The sequence below is a fragment of the Pteropus medius genome, unplaced genomic scaffold (genome assembly GCF_902729225.1).
Source record: "Pteropus medius unplaced genomic scaffold, Ma_sr-lr_union100, whole genome shotgun sequence".
Taxonomy (NCBI): Eukaryota; Metazoa; Chordata; class Mammalia; order Chiroptera; family Pteropodidae; genus Pteropus; species Pteropus medius.
This window is the reverse complement of record NW_024347867.1, coordinates 1299358-1312507: the sequence shown is the minus strand read 5'-3', so window position 1 is coordinate 1312507 and position 13150 is coordinate 1299358. Positions and strand designations below refer to the sequence as shown.

Below are 13150 nucleotides of genomic sequence, written 5' to 3'. Positions count from 1 at the left end.
TATATATATATATATATATATATATATATATATATGCTCATAAATCAGAGACAGATTAGTGGTTGCCAGATGTGAGGGCTGGGGTGTGGGAATAATGGGTGAACTTATTTTTTGTAGTTGAAATAAATTGACCAAAAAATTTTGTGATGATAGTGTGCTTATGCAAATACCAAATCAGAGAATCTCTTTAGTACTCTTTGGCAGCCAAATAACTATTACCCCTTAATCAAATGTAATGAGCACCGTTTTTATGGCCTAACAGTGTACTATGCTTTATAGGAGTTATAAAAAATGTGTATCTTAATAATCTTGTCAATTATCAAATAGCACTTAACAAATACCTATACATCTTTGAGTTCCTTAAAACTTTTTAAAGTAAATCTAAAATTTAAGCCTATAGAACTCCTTTAAGAAGCTCCCCAAACAGGTTGCATCTCTTCCTTTGGCAATCTTTAGAAATGCCTGATGAATAAAGTGTGAGGTGGAGGGTGATTGACATGTTCCTTTATATGACCCCAACTCTACCCACCCACTACTACTACCAGTGTGTGCTATATTCTCTCTAATCTTAGACACACTTCCGAACCCTTACTGTTCCAATCCATTTGTCCCTTTATTATTGTTGAGCTTGTTGGTGGTAATGAAGATTAAAAGGGGAAACGATGAAAATACTTCCAAATAAGAACCAAACCACTACAACTTCCCATCTCAAGCACTGGTTTAGGAAAGGCCCTGCTAGGTGTCAGAGATATGGACTTGTTAACCTTTGACATCTTCTCCAGTACCGTGTTGTCATTTTTCTGCATAGACACAATGATGACAAAAACTATATTGTTAGCCACATTGTCTCATCCCTCCACAGCACAGCACAAAGTACTCTTGGATGCTATCTATGGCTATACTCTTGGTGGCCTTGAAGCATCATTTGGTTTGTTTGCTAGGAGAAAGGTGGAACCCAAATGACTAGAAGAACAAAACTGTGTGAATGAAAAACGAGGTTACCAAATGCGTGTGTAGTATGTGTGTAGTGAGTGCTTTATGGCCTCCTGCCATCACAAAACCAAATGAGAAGAAAGAAAGAATGCCCTGGGGATTATGTGGTTTAGCTTTGCCAACAGAGGGCAAAGCAAATAACTAAGATTATGTAGAAACTACTGAGTAATCGGCAGTCTTTCCACAAGTTTCCTTAACTGCATGATTAAACATAAAGTTTTTAACCTAATCGAAGATACAAGGCCATCAAGGACTGCCTTGTATTCTTGAAATACAAAACATGGTAATTAATTGCTGCAGATGATGGGTTTTTCCAACACAGCTGTCACTGCTATTTTAAATCATTTGTTATGGTTTAAGGTGTAATCCACAAGAAAATGATCATTGAAATTCAGTATTGGTTTTTCAGTGCTTTAACGACTCTGAGCTTTGCATCAGACCATTAATGAAGAAAAGCCAGTCATTAAGTATTAAACAACTAATGGCTAATTTCTTAATGATCGCTCTTTCTTCTTTTACACATGATTTTACTTAAAACATTTTACACTAAAATTTCTAGGGTGATACAAACAGGTATACTCTTACATTCTTTCTTTTTCATCTCTCTTTTCTTTATGGCCACTCTCACTTTTCCGTTTCTTTTTTTTTTTGTTCAGTGACTATGCCTTCATACTCAGCATTATCTCATAGCCTTTGGTCATAGTGTGTAACTCATTGGATACACTATGCCCTTCAGAATCGGTTCAAATTCTATGTCGTCTTCGTGGTTGGTCCAGTTGACAATCTACCTCTCTGGAAAGCCTTCTCAGTTACTGTATTCATCATTCAACCAACTAGTACTCATTAAAAGGGTATTATGTACCTGCAACTGTGCTAGCACTAGAAATACCAAATGAAAGAAATAAATTCCTAAACTTCAAGAATTTTTAAATTTCACCTGATTTTATTGATGGAGTGGCTAAATCCCTGATATAATGATTTATTTGATAACTAGACTTACCTTAATGTATTTTTCCATTATAACTTTCTGTATGTAGTTAATTTACCCAATGTACCTTGTATATCATTATCAATGTGATTCCGTACTTATAAAGGATTTGAGAAGACTGAACCCACTTAGGGCCATCACCTGCTCCCTGCTCTACCACTACCTCTCTCACTACTCTCCCTTCCATATTTACATCTATCTCCTAGATTTGCTAACAAAAATTATAATAAACTAGAATAGCTATTTATCTCCATTTGGGCAGGTTCGAAGGTAGAGGACAGACCTATAAATCAAAAGTGGAAATTGTGTGATGCTGTGTGGTGAAAGGAAGTGTGGTAGACTGGTCGGTCAGTTAGAAGTTGGCAAGGCTAAGTCTCAAGTGACCAGGATACTGACCTTTTGTAATTTCCTTCTGCAATTATTGGGTAACTTATAGTTTAATTCTGGATCCCCAATGTACGAATTGACCTTGCTTTCTTACATTTGAGATATTCCCTCCAATAGGAAATAATCTGAAATGTGGCAATTTGACTTTCCAAAATATATATGAGGCATTTGGTGTTTAATGAAAACTAGTACAAGTTCATTTGTAAACTAGAATTATGTTATAACCATCTCTTCGTTCTTTTGTGTATATCAAGATTTTCCAGTATTGGTTTTTGTTTAAAGCTGGTACATATACCTTTCAACAATGTTTTAAATGTGTTACCAGTATCTTAAATTCAGGAACATGCCACACTTTCTGTTTATAAGGCAGATTCAGAAACTTAATATTCATCTTGGAGCCACTGAATAGCATCAGCTCAATAATAAAGTCTTTTTTTCCTGGAGGAGGCAGACTAAATAAGCTGTTTATCTGATTATCTAAATTAATTCATTAAGAACACAAATCCTTACCAAATTGAAATCAAAACATTGAAGAATTTATGTTTTCTCCTGGGTAATTTCAATGGTCCTGGAAAAAAATACAGGTTTGTCCTAATTATTATGTTTAAAGTACAACCCTAGAAAATAGCTGTGAGACCATAAATTGATCAGGGACGTTTTTTAGAAATTTAGTTAAGACTTTCACATCGTATCATATATTTATTCTCTTGAACCTTTCAAACTTTATTTAGACTGCATTTGGGACTGAAGAATTCATGTTGTTAATTAGTCTTTGCATTTGGTTCTGTCCTCTGTTTCAGATGTATACATCCTAAAAACTGTAAATTTTTCCAACAAAATTTTTACTTGGAACATTTTGTTTTTTTTTTCCTCTCCATTCCCACCCCATCCCCTTTACTTCCTTCACACTTTGAGAATCCCTTCTCACTCACCTTTACCTTGCTTTCCATTCCAGGCACCTGCTACCTTCATTATAGCTGAGGAACGACCTCTCCTGGAACCCCTCAGACTCTAGCCCTTTCCTTCCTCCACCTCTGCTTCCATCAACACTTAACTATTTATAGCTATTCTTACAGTTTTCTATTCTGATCATCGAACTCATGCTAAAGTGTTAATGACAAGAAATAACTAAATGTATTTTTTTCTCAGCTAACATTTGAATTATCAGGGAGTTTGATTACTTTAATAAAATTTAGGACATAATGAATGATTTTTATACTTTGTATTGGGTTGTGGAGTGGAGGGAGAGATTTTTGGAGTAGTTGACCTATTATCCCTAAAATCCTATCATATGAGCTGTATCTATTAATAATTAAACTTGAATAATTTGAATGAGTTTAATGACAAAACAAAGTGTTGCCTGAGGTGAAGATATAGATTGTTTGATTCCAAATGTCAATAGGCTTGAGCCTAGAATCAGGAATAACTACAAAACATTGTTACTATATATCATCTTCTGTTACTCAAATATGAGAGGGCCTGTAAACTTATACAAAATATTTAAGCAGCAGTTTCTTTTTTTATGATAGGAATGAAAATTAGGAGAATTTTATTCTCTTTGCTCTGTGATGATTGAGAATTAAAAGGTCATTCTTTGCATGCAAACTCTATTTAAGGAGACATTGTTAATCCAGTGTAGCTAGTGGCTCCTGGATGATAGTGTGGTATTATTGATGGTAGGAAAAAAAACAGACAAAATCCCCAACATTTATAGTTTAAGGATTTCTTTGTGATTTTCCTGCATAATATTCACTAAGGCCAGTGGAAACTGTGAGGTTATTTAACACTCACTCAACAATACAAAACCAAACTCCTTTCATAGCATTTTCCATGTGTGTTTCCAAAAAATAACATTTTAAATTAATTTGTTATAAAACACATGTTGTAACCAAAAAGAGGTACATCCTAGAAATTGGATTTGCTGTTCCTGGTTCAAGATCTTGTTAGGAAGACAATCTTTTTTGACAACATGGCCTTCAGCTAAGATCATTAAAACAGCTTCTATATAGTCAGTGAACCACAAGATGGCACAACTGGACAATTAGTTTATCTCAAGATGACTTCTCAGTTTGCTGGATAAATGCTCAAAAATTGTGTTATCTGTTTTCAAAACCAATGTCAATCCCTTCTAATGAATAAAGTTTGAAAAGGAAAATTGATGACTTTACAATGAAGAAACCTGGTGAATATCCCTTAAACCCTTAAACCAAGTGACAAAGGTTAACAACACCAGTGGTCGGTCATGGTCATACCATGTATCCCTGACATGATGTGATGAGTTGAGCACTTCACTCTTGATGTGTGCTTTCTCCAAACCCATAACTTCAGTCTAATCATGAGAAAATATCAGACACACCCAAGTTGATAGACATTCTACAAAATATTTGACTAATACTATTGAAAAGTGTCAAGGTCATGAAAAAAACAGGTAAGAAGACTGAGGAACTGTCACAAATTGGAAGAGTCTCAGGAGACATGACAGCTAAATGGAATGTAGAATCCCAGTTCGGGTCCTACAGAAAGGATATTAGTGGAAAAACTGGAGAAATCTAAATAAAGACTACAATGTAGTTTAGAGTATTATGTGTGTATTACATGCCAGGGAGTGGGTTCTGACTCCTGGTGACCTTATGAATGAGTGATGTCCACAATGTCCTGTCCTCAACAGCCTTGTTCATCCCTTGTAGACTCATGCTTATGGTTTCTTTTATGTCAGTCAATCTCATACTTGGTCTTCCTCTTTTCCTGCTGCTTTCTAATTTTCCCAGCATTATTATGTTTTCCAAAGAATCCTGCCTTCTTATGATGTATATAAAGTAGAACTTCAGTTTTGTCATTTTTGCCTCTCGCAGTGTTTTGGGTTTGACTTGTTCTAGGACCCACTTGTTTTTCTTTCTGGTAGTATACTCTAGAGTATCCATAGAGCTCTCCTTCAGCACTATGTTTCAGATGAGTTATTTTTTTTCCCTCCCAGCCTTCTTCACTGTCCAACTTTCACATCTGTACATAGTAATAAGAAACACAAGGGTATGAATAATCTTAGCCATGGTCTCTAATGACACATTTTTGCTCTTGGTGAACTTTTCTAATTCTTTCATTGCTGTCCTTGAAAGTCTTAGCCTTCTCTTGATTTCTTGTATTATAAGAGTATTGGACCAATATTAATTTCTTAGTTTTGACAATTGTACCATGGTCATATAAGATATTAACATTAAAAGAAGGTAGGTGAAGGATATACAGGAACACACTGTACTAGCTTTAAAACTATTCTCTAAATCTAAAATTATTTTTAAAAAGATTAAAATGTCAAATTACAGAGGGAACTCTCTGAAATACTAGGTTAACAAGCAGTGCTTTTCCATTTACCTATTATTTGGATATACTAGACTTCTATGAAAGCTTGCATAATGATTAGGTATATTAACCCAGTTCCAAGATCTGGGGTTTATTTCCTCTATAGACACAGTGAGTATGTTTTCCAAACCCCATATTAGGACACCTTGTCTGACAAAATAATTTTGTTCAATTTTCAAGTGAGAAGATAAGTCACAGATAATGAGGATAGAACCGACTTAATTTGTTTATCTTCTGTGGCAATTGGTGGCACTTTTTAAAGACATTCAGCTATCTCGCTAATGTGTGTCATGAGTATGTCTGTGTATTTAAGACTTTTAAAAAATCTGGGCTTAAAACCATTGGCCAAATAAGACAACATATGGCTAATATCTTTGCTAAAATACCAAATATTTGCGTTACACAGAATAGTATTTTGGCCTATAAATAACCTCCTGGTATCAAGGAAGGAAACATTTTAACTCTTTAAAAGGGTGTGTGAGAACCAGTTTCCAACATGTTGATTTGTGCAGACAGATATGAGAAAATTTTGACTAGAAAGTATTTATATGAATAATTATGAAAACAGTACTTCCTAAGTCATGATAAGGGCTAAAAAAAAACATATTAATATATGTATTTCACCCAGAGATGTAAATAAATGTGGGATTTTCTAACATTCATATATCCACAGTAAAAAGAATGAAATGAGACCCCCATCTTACACCACTCACAACAATTAACTCAAAATGTATTGAAGACTTAAATAATCTGAAACTGTAAAACTCCTAGAAGAAAACATAAAGAGAAAAAACTTCTTGACAGTGGTCTTGGTAATGATTTTTTTGTCTATGACATCAAAAGCACAAACAACACAAGCAAAAATAAGTGGGATTACATCAAACTAGAAAGCTTCTTCCCAGCAAAAGAAACTATCAACAAAATGAACAGGAAAAAAATATTATATTTGCAGACCATTTATCTGATAAGGGGTTAATACCCATAACATTAACTACTTTTCTCTGATCGGTAATAGCCTACAACTTTTTTCTTTCTTTTAAAATTCTAGTCTTTGGTATCTGTCATGCTCCACCTAAAACTTCTCACCTGATTTTAGACATTTTCTTGTCTCTTTATCAGTAGTTTCTAAACTTATCCGAAATCCAGCTCATTTCTTTATTTAATTTCTATCCTTCTAGTCTTGTGTACTAGTTTCTTAGGGCTACCATAACAAATTACTATAAACTGGATGGCTTAAAAGAAAATTATTCCCTCCCAATTCTGGAAGCCAGAATTCTAGAATCAAAGTGTCTGCAGGACCATCCTCCCCTTGAAGGCTCTAGTAAGGAAGGCTTCCTTGCCTCTTGTATCTTTGGGTGATTGCTGGCAAGCCTTGTCATTTCTTGACTTGTAAATACATCTGTCCAATATCTGTCTCCATCATTACATGACATTCTGCCTATCTGTGTCCAAATTTCCCGCTTCTTATAAGGGCACTGGTCATTGGTTTTAGGGCCTGCCTTAATTTGGTATGACTTTATCTTAACTTGATTACATCTGCAAATACCTAGTGGTTAGAACTTAAGCATATCTTTTCAGAGGACACAATTCAATACAAAACACCTTGACTTGATTCTCTCAGGCCTGGATCCATAAACTAAACTGAGCAAACCTTGCCACTTCCCATCAGTGCTAAAATTATCTAACCAATACAGTTGTTTAATGCTTAATTATTTTAAAAGAACTGGAGTTACTAGAGTTACTGTATTTCTTAGAAAGTCTTTTGATCCATTTCTGACGCATGGCCTCATTTACAAACTGTGGCTTACTCAATAGGTTTGAAGTAACCTTAAATGCATGGAATTAAATCCTATCAGTTTTATCAATGGGGAAAAATGGAGAAGTGTTAGCAATCATATGTTGCATGTAATATTGAAGAAGTGTTAGCAATCATATGTTGCATGTAATTTTCCTTTTGAACTTCTATGATCAGTTGGATTTATTTTGATGAGAAAACATGTAGGTATAATCTAATCATCTAAAAACCATTATTCATATACTTCAAAGTGTATTCTTTATAAGAGATTTGACAACAAATAAGCAACATAGTTAAAGATCACTTTCCTGAACTCAAGGAATCTTGATCTTTTGTATATTTACTCACTTGACAGGTTACACAAGATATTAACAGTACTATCTAGACACATCAACCATTATTTGATCATTTTATAAGTAAAAATGTGTTGTTGTCTTTCATGTGAGATTTGTGACTAGTGACAGTTCTTTAGTTTGAGTGTCCCTGTATTAGTTTCCTATAGTTGTGGTAATAAATACACAAATTAGATTTAAACAACAGAAATTTATCTTGTCATATTTCTTGAGGCTAGAAGTCTGCAAGACTATTCTCCTTTTGAATGTTATATGGAAGAATTCTTCCTTCCCTCTCCCTAGTGTGTAGTGGTTTTTAACAATCTTTTCTTCCTGTCATAACATGGCCATCTTCCCTTTGTGTGAGTGTCCGTGTCTTTGTGTCCAAATCTCCCACCCCTTTCTCTTATAAAGACACCAGTCATTGGCCACTGTAATCCATACCTCTCTGCAAAGACCTTGTTTTCAATGTCACATTCTGAGGTTATGGATGAACCTGTGTTTTGAAGAGACACCAGTACAGCTAAAGAATGAAATCTTCTGCTAGAGAACTGTCAGATAAGGCATTCTGTTTTAAGGTGAAGGCTTACTCATTCAACATTAGACTGAATTTTTTCTATGACTACAGCTTGAAATAATTTAAAAGGCACTGGCCACAAAATAAAAATTCTGATTGCAAACCTCTATATTCATTTTTGAAAATTATAAATCTGTAATTTGAAATTATAAATCTATAATTTTAAATTATAAATACAGTTCTTGCCAAATAAGTAAGCATTAAATAACTATACTGATTAGATTATTGTAACACTGATGGGAAGTGGCAAGGTTTGCTGGTTTTAGTTTATGGAGCCAGGCCTGAGAGAATCAAGTCAAGGTGTTTTGTGTTGAATTATGTCCTCTGGAAAAAGATGCTGAAGTTTTAACCAATGGTACCTATAAATGCATAAAATGTATGCTTGCATTTAGGATAAGACTAAGTTCTTAAAACTTAAAATGCTTTCAATAAGAAAGAATCTTTCACAACTTTTTCCTTTCGTAAATATCTTTGGTTCATATCACCGAGAGCATGCTAAATGGATTAGCAGCCATTAAATTAATTATGTGTCACTCTTACCTGAGATAATTATGGAAAAATTTGTTTAATGTATGAAGAGGGACACAGTAGAAAGATATGTCTACACATAATAAGATGAAAAAATGTTCAGTATAACATCTCCTTTTTCTCATCTCCAATCTTAAATTTTTACTTTTTCTCTGAATGCTTCGGTGCTATAGAAACCTAGACTAAATGTACAAGGAATCAATGCCTTCAAATGACCAATTATGTCCACTATTTAATACAAATGTGTAAAACAAAACTAGGGCTGGAGTCAATATAGTGGAGTAGGAAGATCTTGAGCTCAACCCCTCCCACAGGCACATCAAAACAACAACTACATATAGAACAACTCTTTCTAAGAACAACCTAAAGACTAGCAGAACAGATATTCTACAACTAAGGATACAGAGAAAAAGTCACATTGAGAAGGGTAGGAGAGACAGAGATTTAGTCTAGTCAAGACCCAGGGAAGCGATCCTCAAGGGAGAAAGGATATCACAACTATGGAGTTTCCTCCAAGGAGCAAGAAATCTGAGCCCCACATTGGGATCCTCAGACTAGAGGACCTGAATTTGGAAGAGGAACCTCCATAGCATATAATTTGAAATCCAGCAGAGCTTATGTCCAAGAGAAGTGAAGGACTATAGGAAACCAAGATCCTATTCTTAAATGAGAATACAAAACCACTCACTCTGAGTCCCAGTGAAGAAACAGCAGTATGAAAAGTGTCTGGGTCATGCATGAAGGAGATACACTGACTAATTTTAGGGCATGTGCTAGATGGACAGGAATCTATTGGAACTACCTCCAGGGCAAAAGAGCTGGTGTGTGCCCTTCCTTCCTTCCTTCCTTCCTTCCTTCCTTCCTTCCTTCCTTCCTTCCTTCTTCCTTCCTTCCTTCCTTCCTTCCTTCCTTCCTTCCTTCCTTCCCTCTTCTTCTCCCTCGCTGGTTCAATATAGGCAGGTACCATTTCTGACACTTTCCATTAAACTTGCTAACTTTGCTTACCATACCCCAGCATTCCCCTGAGGATCACTCCTCACAATCAACAAGCCCTCCTGGCCAATGCAGCTCCTGCCCCTTCACACCCAAAAGGTGGGCTCAGCTAGCACTGGAGCCCCTCCATAGTGCCCTGCAATTCACCAGATCCAGTGGGTGTCCTCAGCCAAGACTGACACCCAATCCAAAGCAGCACCTACTCCAGGACTCCAGACCCCACAGACCAATGTGCCCACAGGACTTGAGGCAGAACCTCAAAGACAGAAGGGCTGGGAGCAGCCCCACCCATGAGCATACCTGCTATATTCATAGCTAGGACTCAAAGCAAGTTGGGTGAGGGAATAACCACACCCAACGGTGTGCTTGCAGCAGTGGAGGCTGATCCTCACAGACAGTAGGGCCAGTGCAAGCCCCATCCACCAATATGCCTATAGCAGTCATAACTGGGCCTCCTAAGAAACCGGGCAAGGAAACAGTCTTGTCCACCAGTATCTGCAGCAGTTATGGCCAGTCTTCACAGCCAGTAGGCCTGGGAGCTAATACCACACACCAGCACATTCATAAGGCAACTGTGCCCTAACCACACAGCCCAAATAGGGGATAACCCAGAGCTCTTGGCTTTGGTGAACAGGGGAGATTGTGTCACTGGACCCCCACAGGACACCTTTTTCAGAAGTCCACTCTTTTAAGACTGGGAGATATAGCTAATACATAGAAACATATACAGAGAGTTAGATAAAATGAGGAGACAAAGAAATATGTTTCAAATGAAAGAACAAGACAAAAACTCAGTCAAAGAACTAAATAAAATTAATGTAAGCAGTTTACCAGATAATGAGTTCTATGCAATGGTCATAAAGATGTTCACTCAACAAATTTTGGTGAAGAATAGATCAACACAGTGAAAACTTCAACAAAATGTTTGAAAATATTTATAAAAAAAACAATCAGAACTAAAGAATGTAGTAACTGAAATGAAAAATACACTAGAAGGAATCAATACCAGATTAGATGATGCATGAGAGCAGATCATTGATCTGGATGACAAAGTTTTGGAAACCACCTAATTGTAACAGCAAAAAGAAAAAAAAAATATGGTAAAAATGAGGATAGCTTAAGAGACCACTGGGAAAATGTCAAGTATACCAACATTTACATTATATGGATCTCTAAAGGAGAAGAGAGAGTAAAAGGTATTGAAAACTTATTTGAAGAAATAATGGCTGAAAACTTTCTTAACCTGGTGAAGGAAACAGACATCAAAGTCCAGAAATCATGGAGAATCAGAAACAAGATGGCACAAAGAGACCCATGCCAGGACACATCTTAATTAAAATGTTAAATTTAAAGGTAAAGAGAGAATCTTAAAAACAAGAAGACAAAAACAGCTAATTACCTGCAAGGGAACCCCTATAAGACTACCAGATAGCTGAATTTTTAGCAGAAACTTTGTAGGTCAGAAGACAGTGGCATAATATATTCAAAGTGGTGTAAAGAAAAAAATATACAACCAAGACTTTCTCAGACAATCAGAAGGTAAAGAAGTTCACCACCAGTACACTAGATTTACAAAAATAAAATAAAAAGAACATGTTAAGGGGACTTTTTTAAGCAGAAAAGAAAGGCTAAAACTAGGAATAAAAAAAAAGATATATGGAAGAAAATATCTTACTGGTAAAGGCAAACATATAATAAAGGTAGTGGATCAACCACTTACAAATTAATGCGAAGGTTAAAAAACAATAATAATAAAACTCTCTATATACAATAATTAGTTAAAGGATACACACACAAACACACACACAAAGATGTAAAATATGTCCAAAACATAAAACATGGGTGGAGGAGTAAAAATCTAGTGCTTTTAGACTGTCTTTGAATTTAAGCAACCATGAAATTAAAATAGACTTCTGCTTACATAGGTTTTTATATACGAATCTTATGTTACCCACAAGCCAAAAACCTATAATAGATACAAAAAAAGAAAAATAGGAAATCAAACATAACACCAACGAAAGTCATCAAACTACAAAGGAAGAGAGCAAGGGAAGAAGAAAAGAATGGAGAAAACCTACGAAAACAAGCAGGAAAAAAATAACAAAATGTCAATAAGTACCTGTCTCTCAATAGTCATTTTAAATGTAAATGCATTAAATGATTTAATCAGAAGATATAACATGGATGAATGATTTTTTTTTAAAAAGACCATGCGTATCCAGTTTACAAGAGACTTACTTCGCATTTAAAGACACATACAGAGTGAAAATTAAAGGATGAAAAAAGATATGCTATGCGAATGGAAATGAAAAGAATCCTGGTAAAATTTTACTGATATCAGATAAATAGGCTTTAAAATAAAGTCCATAATAAAAGACAAAGAAGAACATTACATAATGATAAAGGAATCAATCCAAAAAGAGGATATAACAATCATAAAAATCTATGTATCCAACATAGGAGCACTCCGATACATAAAGCAAATATTAACAGACATAAGGGGAGAGACTGACAGTAATAAAATAACATTAGAAGATATTAACACCACACTTACATTAATGGTTGGATTACTCAGATAGAAAATGAACAAGGAAACATTGGACATAAAAGACACATTAGAGCAGATGAACTAAATATACATGACATTCAATTCAAAAACAGCAAGAATACACATTCTTTTTAAGTGACCGTAGAACATTTTTCAAGGTAGATCATGTTAGACTACAAAACAAGTCTCAATTTAGAAAGACTGAAATCATGTCTAGCATCTTTTATGACCATAATGTTATCAAACTAGAAATCAGTTAAAAGAAAACTGGAAAAAAAAATCAAATATGTGGAGGCTATACAACATGCTACCAAACAACCATGGATCAATGAAGAAATCAAAGAGGAAATAAAAAGATACAGGAGACAAATAAAAATGGAACACAATATTCCAAAATTCATAGGACACAGCAAACACAATTCTAAGAGAGAAGGTAATACCAATACCAGCCTACCTCAGGAAACAAGAAAAAATCTCAAAAAAACAACATAACCTTACACCAAAATAATTAGAGGAAAAAAAAAAAGAACAAAGATCAAAGTAAGTAGAAAGAAGGAAATAATAAAAATTAGAGTGGCAATAAATGAAATAGAGACTAAAACATAATAGAAAAGATCAGTGACTCTAGGGCTGATCCACTGGAAAAAAAAACCTG

At 35.1% G+C, this 13150-nt stretch overlaps 1 protein-coding gene across 1 annotated transcript in view; it reads left to right on the top strand.

Annotated features, from left to right (window-relative positions):
• Positions 1–13150, top strand: part of NRK (Nik related kinase) — a 135500-nt gene that overhangs the window by 37862 nt on the left and 84488 nt on the right. The gene's annotated exons all lie outside the window — the stretch shown is intronic.